We start from the raw sequence: 13,143 nt of genomic DNA, 5'->3' as shown, positions 1-13,143 counted from the left end.
CTATAGAAGCGGAGGGTGGTTAGACTACACTGTCGTATGTAATGACAGCTCCTTTTATGAATTACGGACTACTTGCTATGCTGACCGTATTTGTGTTTTTCTAAATGTTGTGGCACGTATACTGCATACTAGAGCACAATGGTTAAAATAAGCAGTTTAAACGTTTCTTGTGTCTTTGTCAGATCTTATTGTGGACAAGTGCAAGAGTGCGAGCGAAAGGGTGTGTCCTGCAACCATGATTCTGGAGAGGGTCAGGAGTGTTCTGGGGTGTCTGATCACTTGGTCCTCTGTGATTGAGTAGGAGGGTAAGTGAGACACTATAGCTAGTTGGTCCCTGGGCTCATGGGTAATCAGGTGGCAGGATGACTCAGTCCCTGCCTGCTAAGGTTCCATGACCTCAAGCATAGTTCTGTGACTTCACATAATACCTGCAACATGGTGCGCCAACGTTTGGTCTGGTACTTATTCACGTAACCCCTGAGTAGCACTTGTGCTTGTCCACAACACCCTCACACCCGTTCCCGGAGACATCCGTGGTGGGAGCGCTTTGCCTTCTCAGTTTATAGGATTCACCTATTGCTGTAGGTTTTTCAAGCTTGAATTTTCAAAGCTTTTTGACCCGTTTTGGGCTACCGTCTGGTCCCCTTTTGCTTTAAATAATGGCTCAACCGATCGCAATTCCGGCACATTGCCATGCAGAAGTTACACATCATTTGTTACGGCATGGGGTCACCAATGCGGGGTCCCCGGTTGTCTTTGTAGTCAAAGTGGATGCTGCATACCACTTCGAGGTCTTTCACTCCTGGGTTGCGTTTCCCGCTGTGAATGCGAATGATAATTCTTTTCATGCTTATAAAGTTGCTGCTGTTCCGGCAGCATATCGCCCTTATACGGTGGTTAAAGTTCCTCTTATGGCCTGGGAGCACCAGATTTGGTTTAATGGCGCCCTTCTCCATCCTCATCCTATTTATTTTGTTCGTATGGGCCCCTTGATTAGTGATGGGGCCACGTGGCCAGTGTTGGACGGTTTTACACGGCATCCCAATTATCTTAATCCTAATGTGGCAGATGTATGTTTACTATATCGACAGGTGGTTCTTCTTTATAAATAATCAAAAGATGTACCCTTTATAGGAAGGAGGAGTAAGGGATAGAGATTGTATTACCTTGCAGAGAAACAACTGAAAAGGAAAAATCTTTTCTTGTTCATAAAACCCTCACCCACCTGGATTTCCCCTTGGTGGCATGCTTCATCATAGGGTCCATCCTTGCCCTCTACGGACAGGGGCATGCTACGACCTACGAGTACGTAAGAGCACTAACTTTGTAAAATACAGGGGTGTTCTTATACACCTAACCGCTTGTGGTGAATCAGAAGGGAGTGGGTGTTTTATGCAAAAGTAGAAAGTTAAGTTAAAAATACCAGTTTAGTGGGTCCAAAAAAACTATTTTATTTCTTACCCCCAAAAAGGTATGCTAAAATCTACGCGTGGAAAGACTCTAGGCTTAATTACCTAATGTTTCCCTTGGTGTTCAACTAGTTTCATGCCTATCCCCAAGGCATTTCATCAGGACCTAGAAAGGAGAAGAAAACAAGTTACTTACCTGTAACTACAGTTATCCAGTATTGGTATCTTTCATAGATTCACATGCCTGAATCATTCCCCGTCGCCGAGGCGGGAGCCCCGGTAAATAAAAAAGCAGTGCCAAAATGTTAGTAGTAGTAGTAGGCCCAAGAAAAGGCCCAAAGCCTATATCTTAGTGGCCTATCCACCTCATTATGCATAAGAAACCAAGAATTTGGTAACAACCAATCAGACACCAGCACCCTTCTAGAACCCTCTCAGCAGAGCCAGTTCTCCTCAGATTTTCATAGCACAAGTGGGAAGTAAACGTCCCAAAATATATAGAACTGACTCTACGGGGAGGCGGGTGGGTGCATGTGAATCTATGAAAGATACCAATACTGGATAACTGTAGTTACAGGTATGTAACTTGTTTTCTTATCCAGTATTGCAGTATCTTTCATAGATTCACATGCCTGAATCAGAATAGCGAGCAGTATACCAAGTATACAGTCGTTTGCGGATGGCGGGAGACTAGTGCTGATACTGCCTAGTTGCATCCACAGCTTGTTAACAAGAGGTATAAGAAAAAGAACCTTAAAATTAGAAACATGCAATCTATAAAGAGAAAACAGCATGTAAAGCAATGACATTAAAATGAAAGCAAATCATTATTGTAAAACATTGTATTGTCATACCAAAAGATATCCACATATTACATGTTAAAAGCATGAAAAAAGGTACCTGAAATATCTCAAAGAAACAGATGTCGCAGGACAGCTTGTCCAACTGCTGCATCGTCTCGATGTGTAGATTGGAGGCAGTAATGTCTCGTAAAAGTGTGGACATTTTTCCATGTCGCAGCACGGCAGATATTTTCTAGAGTCACACCAGCAAACAATGCTGTAGACGCTGCTACTGTTCTCGTGGAATGGGCCTTGGGTTTCCATAACAATGGCCTGTGAGCTTTGTCATGGCAGAAAAGGATTGTAGATGCTATCCATCTGGCAATGGTGGATTTTGTCACTGCCCTTCCCAGGGTAGTTTGGCCATAAGCCACGAACAATTGGTCGGACTTTCTAAGGTTCTTTGTTTTTTGAAGATAGAATTTAAGACATCTCTTGATATCGAGAGAATGTAAGGCTCGTTCCACTGGAGTAGCTGGGTTAGGAAAGAAAGTTTTTAACGTCACTGGTTCATTAAGATGAAATTGTGACGGCACCTTAGGAATAAATGTTGGATTAGTTCGGAGGTGCACGAAGTCTTGAGTGAAGTGTAGAAAAGGTTCCTTTATAGTAAATGCCTGAATTTCACTCACTCGTCGAGCTGATGTTAAAGCCAGAAGTAAAGCAACCTTCCAGGTAAGGAATTTGAGGTCAGCCTTGTGGATAGGCTCAAATGGATGCTTCATTAATTGCATTAAGACTGTGTTGAGTTCCCATTCCGGTGGCGGAAGTCTGACCGGAGGAAACTCCCGGAAAAGTCCTTTCATAAACTGCTTAATTAAATAGGATGAACAAAGGGAAGGGCCATGAGCACCCTTTCTGAATCTGGAAAGTGCAGCTAAGTGGACTTTGACTGAAGGGAAAGAAAGTCCAGATCTTGCCAGGTGTAACAAATAAGGGAGGATCTGTTCTACAGGAGCGTCCACCGGGTGCACCTGGTTTGCTTCACACCAACAGCAAAACCTTTTCCATTTCAGACGGTAAGTTTTTATTGTGCTGTGGGCTCGTGATTTCGTTAATATATCCCTACAGTCTTGAGGGATATCCAGGTCCTTAAACTCTAAGAAGTCAGGAGCCATGCGTGTAAATGCAGGGACTGAGGGTCTGGGTGGAGAACCTTGTGAGAAGTTGGCCTGATGTATGATGTCACTAGTTCTAGTGTACACCTTATATCAGTCCAAATACCCTTATGGTGATTGGTTGTAAAGTCAACCTTATAGACCAGCTATCCTAGTGGTAGCATGGACAAGAGCAGTCTTAGGCTAAACCCTGAATGGCATGTGAAGCCAGCTGTGATACCATATATAATCCCTTGAATACCAAATGAAAGGACACCACAACAGATATATATATAAAATAAAGTGTATTTATTCTAGTCAAACCCTCAGCACTCTTTATGAGATTAGAGGTAAGTACAACACAGTCTTATTTAAGCATACATTAAGTCACACAGGTAAGTAATACAGTTAGGCCCTAGGGGCCACGCAAACCATATACTAAGTAAGTGGTATAAGGACCACTGTCACGGAAATAGGATAGGCCTAGGCCTAGGGAATCGCTGAGGCTACACTACACTAGCAACAGTTAGGGAGTGGGAGGCCCACGGGATTCAGGTGCAGAGTGGAAACACTCACGCGTAATGCGTAAAAGTCGATAGAAATAGTAGGTGTTAGAAATTAACAGTTTAAGGACACTTCTAAAGCAGCTAGAGAGTCGAGACTCGGAAACTAGACCCTAGGATAGTCACTACCCTTGTGAGCACCGAAGTACCCAAGTTACCTAGCCCACAGGCTGCGGGTGCATAGGTGTGAACTTGCGTCGGGTTTCGTCGTGGACTTCTATGGATGCCTGAAGGAAAGATGCTGACAGGCAGTCAGTGAAGAGTGTCCGGTGGATCCCAAGGCTGGGATCAAGAAGAGAGGAGACCTGCAAGCAGAAGGGACAGAGTCAAGGTCACTAGCCAGTGACCACGTGGAACCAGGAAGGAACCAGGCGATGTCGTGAAGATTGCAGGTGAAGGTGAAGCTTGTCGCTGCAGCCACGAGGACCAGGGAACGTCGAGGACGACCAGGACCAGGAGGCGAGCTGTCCCACGAAGGCTCTTGCTGTCGGCGGCGTCGAAGTTGGACTAGGACTCACCAAGCCTTGGCAAGCGGAACCCACGAAGAACGGAGGACTTGCTTCTGGTGCAGACCAGGAAGGTCTGGGGTGCTTCTCTTTTTCAAAGAAGCAGGAGCCAGTCTGGAGGAGCCAAACCAGCGGTGAAGATTTCAGGATGCGTCGTCACAAAGGCCACTAGCCAGCGGGCAAACAACCGGACAGACGCGGCAAGCAGGAAAATGCAGAAGGGCCCCACGCAGGACTCGTGGAGTGTGGGGGGCTGATCTTCAGTGCAGATAGTGCTTGGGGTTGGGGCTTCTCAATCCCCGGTGCACAACTTCGAGGGTGCCTCAGAAGCTGCGCTTGAAGATACTAGCCACTTTTCCCAGGTAGCCGGTCCCACGTCTCTCGTCGCCTCCACGGATCTCAGCTCGGCTGTGGATGTGGATCAGGGTCGGAGAAGTCTGGAAGTCAAGGCTCTGGTCGGGCTCTGCAGTCGGTCCCTCATAGAACTTTAGCAAAGCAAAGGGTAGTCTCTTGATGGTGCCTGTTTGCACAGGGTAGCCACTCCTTGGCCACAAGGGAGATTCTTCAGTCTTCTTCTTTCGTCGAATGTCGAAGGTCCAGAGTTTCTGTTCAAGTTGCAGGTTCAGGATAATCCAATCTCCTGGGGCCCAGGTACCACTCTTATCCAAATCTGGGGGGCTGGGTTGCCTGCTAGGTCACGCCTTATGTGTGGGACCTGGGAGGGGGGTGGTTACACCCCCTTCCCTTTGTCCAGTTTCGCGCCAGGACTGGGGCTGGAGTGCCCCAGCACCGGTTTGAACTGGACTATGCATGGAGCACCTTGTGTGCCCCAGGCATGTCTCATTCCTTTCAGCCCTCCCTGCCCCAATACACTAAAGTCTGTCTGGGGAGGTGCTAGCACCTCCCCAAGCAGGAAACCTATTGTCCAAGCCTCCCTTGCCGGGATCACTCCCAGCAGCAAGAGGTCAGACTTGTGTCTGTGGCAGCAGCATCCATTTTGTGATGCTGAGGCTTTGGTTAGAGTTAAACAGCAAAGTAGGATTTTAACATGTCTCTCCCTCTAGAAGGGAGGAATAATATCCTCATCACCAGAAATGGTATGGGGGTATTATTCCAAAGTGATAGACACCTTACACAACATGTTTTGATAAAGCCAAACCATAGTTACCATAACCGTTTAAGATTATAAGGCACTTTAAGAGTATATGGTAGGCTATATCATAGAACAGCTATAAGGACATGGTTCCGAAAGCTGCAGACAGGCTCAGCTCATGCTAGAGCACCATCTCACATGTTACCAAGCACTCTGCCTCCAGGATTGTTAAGGCCTGCCATAGGAGTGGCTGATAGGTACACATGTGTCTATATATAAGGTAGATATAGATATACTATATCTAAGCAAGGGGTGATTACACGACCTTGCCCCAGCTGAGTGATCAGCCAGTTGTGTCTGATTGGAAGGCCAGACCAGGGGTGGCATAATACATGCTGCAGCCCCTGGGAGGCCTAGGGTACACCTATGCCCTGGGTACCTAGGGTACACTGTACAGGGTCCAATAAGGTGATCCTTACCAATTGGGAATGTACCTAGGGTACATGGAGTCCATTTTAAAGAGAGAGCAGACAGCCTGAGACCCTGAATGGCAGGATCTCAGGCCAACTAAGTCAAAAAACCAGCTAGACACCAGGCAAAAAGTTGGGGGTAACCATAGTCAGATATCCACCTTCCTACACAACCCCCCCCCCCCCCAAACGAAAGGAGATAAGGCTGGCCTTGACAAGGTAAGCCTCTATTGCCTAAGTGGCCATATAAGGAAGAACCAGCACTGGCATGGTTACCCCCTGTCTCATGGTCCACTAAGCAATCCCTCATCCTAAAGGTATCATAGGGTCTCCACCATAGGGAATCTCTACCTTTGGTGTCTTTGCAAAGTAAAAGGCTGGTGGTGAGATGGAGTACTGAAGTGAGTGTCCTCAAAGTGAGGCCTCAGCTTCCTCCAATCATCCTCCACCATGGATGCCTTTCTCTCTTTCACTGAGTTGCACTGTGCTCTCAGGGTCAGCCTCTGGCTACCTAAAGCTGGAGGCTGGGTCCCTTTTGTGGGCTTACTGGAGGGACAGGTCAGGTTTGGGGCCCTAAGGTCCCATGTTTGCCTGTGCCCAACAGAATCCCTCTGGGGGAGGTCCCTAACTACCTGTAAAGGGGATCCCTCAGGAATGTTTTTACCCATCACCTGGCTAGGGCTACTAGCCAGGCAATCCTCATTCTTTTGATGGGGGGGTTCTTGTGGACAGGGGCCCTCTTGGGGTCCACTGGCCTCCCTGACCTCTGCAGCCCTGGGCTGACGGAGGCAGGGGAGAGAGAGGCAGGCTACCTGCACCAGACTGGGTCCCACCTTGGAAGGGGCCACTGACATCAGAGGCTCTGCCAGGCCAGGCCTGGCTACCTCTGGGGCAGTTCCTTCACAAGGGGTGAGGTCAGATCCCTGAGGAGGCTGACCTTTTCCTAATGTCTGGGGAGAGGGAGACTTTTCTTCCTCCCCACTACTCTCTGTTTGTGTGGAGTGATCCATAGTTTCAGGCTTCACTACACCTATGTCAGTCTGAGTATGGGCTGAGACCATTACAGCCTTGCCAACCTTTTCAGGGAGGCACTCAGTTTGGGTTTGAGCTGTGACTGTCACAGCTCTGCCAATCTCTACAGGGAAGTCTGTCTTTGCCTGGGCTGTGGCTACCACTGCCCTTCCAACCTTTTCAGGGAGGAAATCTACTTGGACAGGGGTTGTGACTGGCACAACCCCACCACCCTTTTGTGAAAGGCCTACCATTTTGGAATGGGTGTCTTGTTCAACTCCAGCCCAAGCTGAGAGTTCTAAGTCATTCCCCAGTAAGCAGTCCACAGGCAAGGTTGGAGACACTGCCACCCTTTTAGGGCCAGTGACACCTCCCCAGCTGAGACATACCTCTGCCATGGGATGACTGTTCTGTTTGCCATCAATGTTAGTTACCTGGTATGAGAAACCAGGCAAAAGCTGTTCAGAGGGAACTAGCCTATGGGCCACCATAGTGATGCTAGCTCCAGTGTCTCTGTAGGCCTCAGCTTTTCTACCATTGATGTAGGGCTCCTGTCTGTACCTACCCAAAGTGTTGGGACAGGCAGTGAAGTTGGCAAAACCCATGCCACCATCACAGACAAGAGTAGCTGCTGTAGGGGAATTGGCTAAGCCAGGGCCCCCCTGTGTTCCCCAAGAAAACCCAACCAAATTTAAATTTTTGGGGGCACTCCCACCACCTGGGGGATTACTGCTGACAGTAATAGGTGGTGTGACAGGAGTAGTTGGAGGAACAGTTTTGTTTTTAGCCTTTGGGCAACTGCTGTCAGTTTTCCAATGCCCAGAAGTTTTACACTCATGGCAGTAAGGCTTTTTAACTGTGGTAGAGGAGGGAGCTTGGGACCCACCACCCTGTGTGGAGTTTTGGGGCCCTGAGGAAGATTTTTTTTTTGCTTTATCCCCACCCTTCTCTTGAGGCTTGGTGGTATCTTTCTTTTGGTCACCACCCTGATTTTTAGGCCTAATCCTGGTCCTGACCCATTTATCTGCCCTCTTTCCCAATTCTTGGGGAGGGGTCAAATCTGAGTCTACCAGGTGTTGATGGAGAAGCTGATTCTGACAATTACTAAGGATCTGCTCCCTCATAATCAAGTTGTACAATCCTATATAGTCCTGCACCTTGCTGCCAGTTAACCAACCTTCCAAAGCCTTAGTGGCACAATCCACAAAATCAGACCAGTCCTGTGTCTGTGTCTTCTGGGTGTCTCTGAACAACAACCTATATTGCTCAGTGGTTAAGCCAAACCCATCTATCAGTGCACTCTTCAGGACTTTGTAGTTGTTAGCATCCTCATCACTGACTGTAAGGAGCTTGTCTCTACCTTTGTCAGAAAAGGAGAGCCACAAGATAGCTGCCCACTGACTCTGGGGTACCTGCTGTACTTTGCAGGCCCTCTCCAAAGCAGTCATCCACTTGTGGATGTCATCCCCATTCTGATATGGGGGGGACTATCTTGCTTAGGTTTCTATGGTCATAAGACCTATCTCTATCCTTAGGGATATTGCTGCCACCAGTGGGTTCTGACCCACTTAACTTTTGCTCTCTAGCCAGAGCAAGCTTCTCTTTGGCAAGGGCAAGTTCTTCCCTCTGAATCCTCAGATTAGCTTCCCTCATTCTGGCTTCATGGTCCTTTCTCTCAGGGGAAGTCATTCCCCTGTGAGAGGAAGCTCTAGAGATGCTAGAGACATGGGAGTGGATGGATTCCCTTGAAGGGGATCTGTCCCTCCTGCTTCTCTGTGTAAGCCCACTTGGGGGTCTGTATGGGGGGACCCCATGCAAACTCCCATGTAAGCTTAGGTTAGCCTGGCTAAGTCTTCCTACTCGGCCCTGGCTGTCTACCTCTCCATCTGAAGCCCCATCTGACTCCTCTGTGGTGGGTAGACCCTTATCTACAGCTATGGCACCATACTTGGCAGCTCTTTCAGCATCATAGGCCTCCAGAAGCTCCACTAGCTGTCTAAGGGTAGGGTTGGAACCCTGTTTTAATCTCCTGGAGGTACACAGTTGTCTCATCTCCTGGAAAGTGAATGCATCATATCTAGAGGGAACCTGTCTAGGATTCTCCTCTCCTGAGGAAGCATCAGTGTGATCTCCATTCAGGGACATGATTCTAGTGAGGGTGTGGTGTGTGCACCTACCTACACTAGTTGTATCTACTAAACCTCTCTAGTAGTTGTAGTCAGGGTGTGTTACTCCCTTCAACCTACAACCACTAAGTCCAGTAGGACTTAAGTATTATAATCTATGTTATATGTACCTAAACAATATCTGTGAGATCTTTCAATTTAGTATCTCAAGATTACAATGGTATTACAACAGCAAGCTCAGATCCCAACCGCTGCTCACCAATGTGAGAAGTTGGCCTGATGTATGATGTCACTAGTTCTAGTGTACACCTTATATCAGTCCAAATACCCTTATGGTGATTGGTTGTAAAGTCAACCTTATAGACCAGCTATCCTAGTGGTAGCATGGACAAGAGCAGTCTTAGGCTAAACTCTGAATGGCATGTGAAGCCAGCTGTGATACCATATATCATCCCTTTAATACCAAATGAAAGGACACCACAACAGATATATATATAAAATAAAGTGTATTTATTCTAGTCAAATCCTCAGCACTCTTTATGAGATTAGAGGTAAGTACAACACAGTCTTATTTAAGCATACATTAAGTCACACAGGTAAGTAATACAGTTAGGCCCTAGGGGCCACGCAAACCAAATACTAAGTAAGTGGTATAAGGACCACTGTCACGGAAATAGGATAGGCCTAGGCCTAGGGAATCGCTGGGGCTACACTACACTAGCAACAGTTAGGGAGTGGGAGGCCCACGGGATTCAGGTGCAGAGTGGAAACACTCACGCGTAATGCGTAAAAGTCGATAGAAATAGTAGTTGTTAGAAATTAACAGTTTAAGGACACTTCTAAAGCAGCTAGAGAGTCGAGACTCGGAAACTAGACCCTAGGATAGTCACTACCCTTGTGAGCACCGAAGTACCCAAGTTACCTAGCCCACAGGCTGCGGGTGCATAGGTGTGAACTTGCGTCGGGTTTCGTCGTGGACTTCTATGGATGCCTGAAGGAAAGATGCTGACAGCCAGTCAGTGAAGAGTGTCCGGTGGATCCCAAGGCTGGGATCAAGAAGAGAGGAGACCTGCAAGCAGAAGGGACAGAGTCAAGGTCACTAGCCAGTGACCACGTGGAACCAGGAAGGAACCAGGCGATGTCGTGAAGATTGCAGGTGAAGGTGAAGCTTGTCGCTGCAGCCACGAGGACCAGGGAACGTCGAGGACGGCCAGGACCAGGAGGCGAGCTGTCCCACGAAGGTTCTTGCTGTCGGCGTCGTCGAAGTTGGACTAGGACTCACCAAGCCTTGGCAAGCGGAACCCACGAAGAACGGAGGACTTGCTTCTGGTGCAGACCAGGAAGGTCTGGGGTGCTTCTCTTTTTCAAAGAAGCAGGAGCCAGTCTGGAGGAGCCAAACCAGCGGTGAAGATTTCAGGATGCGTCGTCACAAAGGCCACCACTAGCCAGCGGGCAAGCAACCGGACAGACGCGGCAAGCAGGAAAATGCAGAAGGGCCCCACGCAGGACTCGTGGAGTGTGGGGGGCAGATCTTCAGTGCAGATGGTGCTTGGGGTTGGGGCTTCTCAATCCCCGGTGCACAACTTCGAGGGTGCCTCAGAAGCTGCGCTTGAAGATACTAGCCACTTTTCCCAGGTAGCCGGTCCCACGTCTCTCGTCGACTCTATGGATCTCAGCTCGGCTGTGGATGTGGATCAGGGTCAGAGAAGTCTGGAAGTCAAGGCTCTGGTCGGGCTCTGCAGTCGGTCCCTCGTAGAACTTTAGCAAAGCAAAGGGTAGTCTCTTGATGGTGCCTGTTTGCACAGGGTAGCCACTCCTTGGCCACAAGGGAGATTCTTCAGTCTTCTTCTTTCGTCGAATGTCGAAGGTCCAGAGTTTCTGTTCAAGTTGCAGGTTCAGGATAATCCAATCTCCTGGGGCCCAGGTACCACTGTTATCCAAATCTGGGGGGCTGGGTTGCCTGCTAGGTCACGCCTTATGGGTGGGACCTGGGAGGGGGGTGGTTACACCCCCTTCCCTTTGTCCAGTTTCGCGCCAGGACTGGGGCTGGAGTGCCCCAGCGCCGGTTTGAACTGGACTATGCATGGAGCACCTTGTGTGCCCCAGGCATGTCTCATTCCTTTCAGCCCTCCCTGCCCCAATACACTAAAGTCTGTCTGGGGAGGTGCTAGCACCTCCCCAAGCAGGAAACCTATTGTCCAAGCCTCCCTTGCCGGGATCACTCCCAGCAGCAGGAGGCCAGACTTGTGTCTGTGGCAGCAGCATCCATTTTGTGATGCCGAGGCTTTGGTTAGAGTTAAACAGCAAAGTAGGATTTTAACATGTCTCTCCCTCTAGAAGGGAGGAATAATATCCTCATCACCAGAAATGGTATGGGGGTATTATTCCAAAGTGTTAGACACCTTACACGACATGTTTTGATAAAGCCAAACCATAGTTACCATAACCGTTTAAGATTATAAGGCACTTTAAGAGTATATGGTAGGCTATATCATAGAACAGCTATAAGGATATGGTTCCGAAAGCTGCAGACAGGCTCAGCTCATGCTAGAGCACCATCTCACATGTTACCAAGCACTCTGCCTCCAGGATTGTTAAGGCCTGCCATAGGAGTGGGTGATAGGTACACATGTGTCTATATATAAGGTAGATATAGATATACTATATCTAAGCAAGGGGTGATTACACGACCTTGCCCCAGCTGAGTGATCAGCCAGTTGTGTCTGATTGGAAGGCCAGACCAGGGGTGGCATAATACATGCTGCAGCCCCTGGGAGGCCTAGGGTACACCTATGCCCTGGGTACCTAGGGTACACTGTACAGGGTCCAATAAGGTGATCCTTACCAATTGGGAATGTACCTAGGGTACATGGAGTCCATTTTAAAGAGAGAGCAGACAGCCTGAGACCCTGAATGGCAGGATCTCAGGCCAACTAAGTCGAAAAACCAGCTAGACACTAGGCAAAAAGTTGGGGGTAACCATAGTCAGATATCCACCTTCCTACAAACCTGACCTCTGTTCCTTGACAGCATTGTGGGCGTCGGGAGAAGACGGATCGGCTGGTTCTGTGATAGTAATAGGAGCTCCTGAAACCAGTATTGGCGTGGCCATCTGGGTGCAATCAAGATGAGACAACAGCCCTCCAACTTCATCTTGCGTATGACCCTCGGTATGAGAGGTATCGGGGAAAAAGCGTAAGCACAAATCCCTGACCATCGCATGGACAGGGCATTCCCCCTTGACCCCTGTTGAGGGTATCTGCTGGCATAAAAGCGCATTTCTTGTTCTCCTTTGTGGCGAACAAATCTAGTGGCGGTGTTCCCCAAGCTCTGAATACTCTGAGCACTTGAGCTTGCTCTAGCTCACATTCGTGGCAATCTGATTGGGATCTGCTGAGTGTGTGCGCTATTGTATTGCAGAGACCTCTGACATGTTCTGCTCTGAGGGTTATGTTGCGGAGTGTGACCCATTCCCACAACTCCTGAACCTCTGTGGACAGAGTTGCTGATCTTGTCCCTCCTTGCTTGTTCACGTAAAACATGCTGGTGGTTGTTGGCGGATATGGACAGGGCGTTTGATTCCTTAAGCTGGACGTACCCGTTCGCCTTGCTCCACCGCCTTAACCTGGGCCCCCGGTTTCTGTCCTACGTGAAACTCCTGTACACTGACCTGTCGGCTTCGGTCCGGGTGGCGGGGGCCCTATCTTCTAGCTTCCCTATTGGACGGGGTACGAGACAGGGGTGCCCTCTGTCGCCCTACCTGTTTGCCATTGCCATGGAGCCCTTGGCGGTGTGGGTATGTATAGATGCGCAGCTGCAGGGGTTTGATTGGGCCCCTGGACTATCTGACAGGATAGCCCTGTATGCCGATGATGTCCTATTTTTTCTAACGCCGTTGGACAGGTCGGGACCTCGAATATTGGACATAATGCGAATCTTTGGGGAAACGTCTGGGCTCTTTATGAATCCCAATAAGTCCACCCTGTGGGTCCTGGGGGGCGGGGGTGGGGTGGGAGAATGGGCGTC

Source organism: Triturus cristatus, chromosome 3_2 (genome assembly GCF_964204655.1).
Source record: "Triturus cristatus chromosome 3_2, aTriCri1.1, whole genome shotgun sequence".
Lineage (NCBI taxonomy): Eukaryota > Metazoa > Chordata > Amphibia > Caudata > Salamandridae > Triturus > Triturus cristatus.
Note: the sequence above shows the minus strand (reverse complement) of the source record.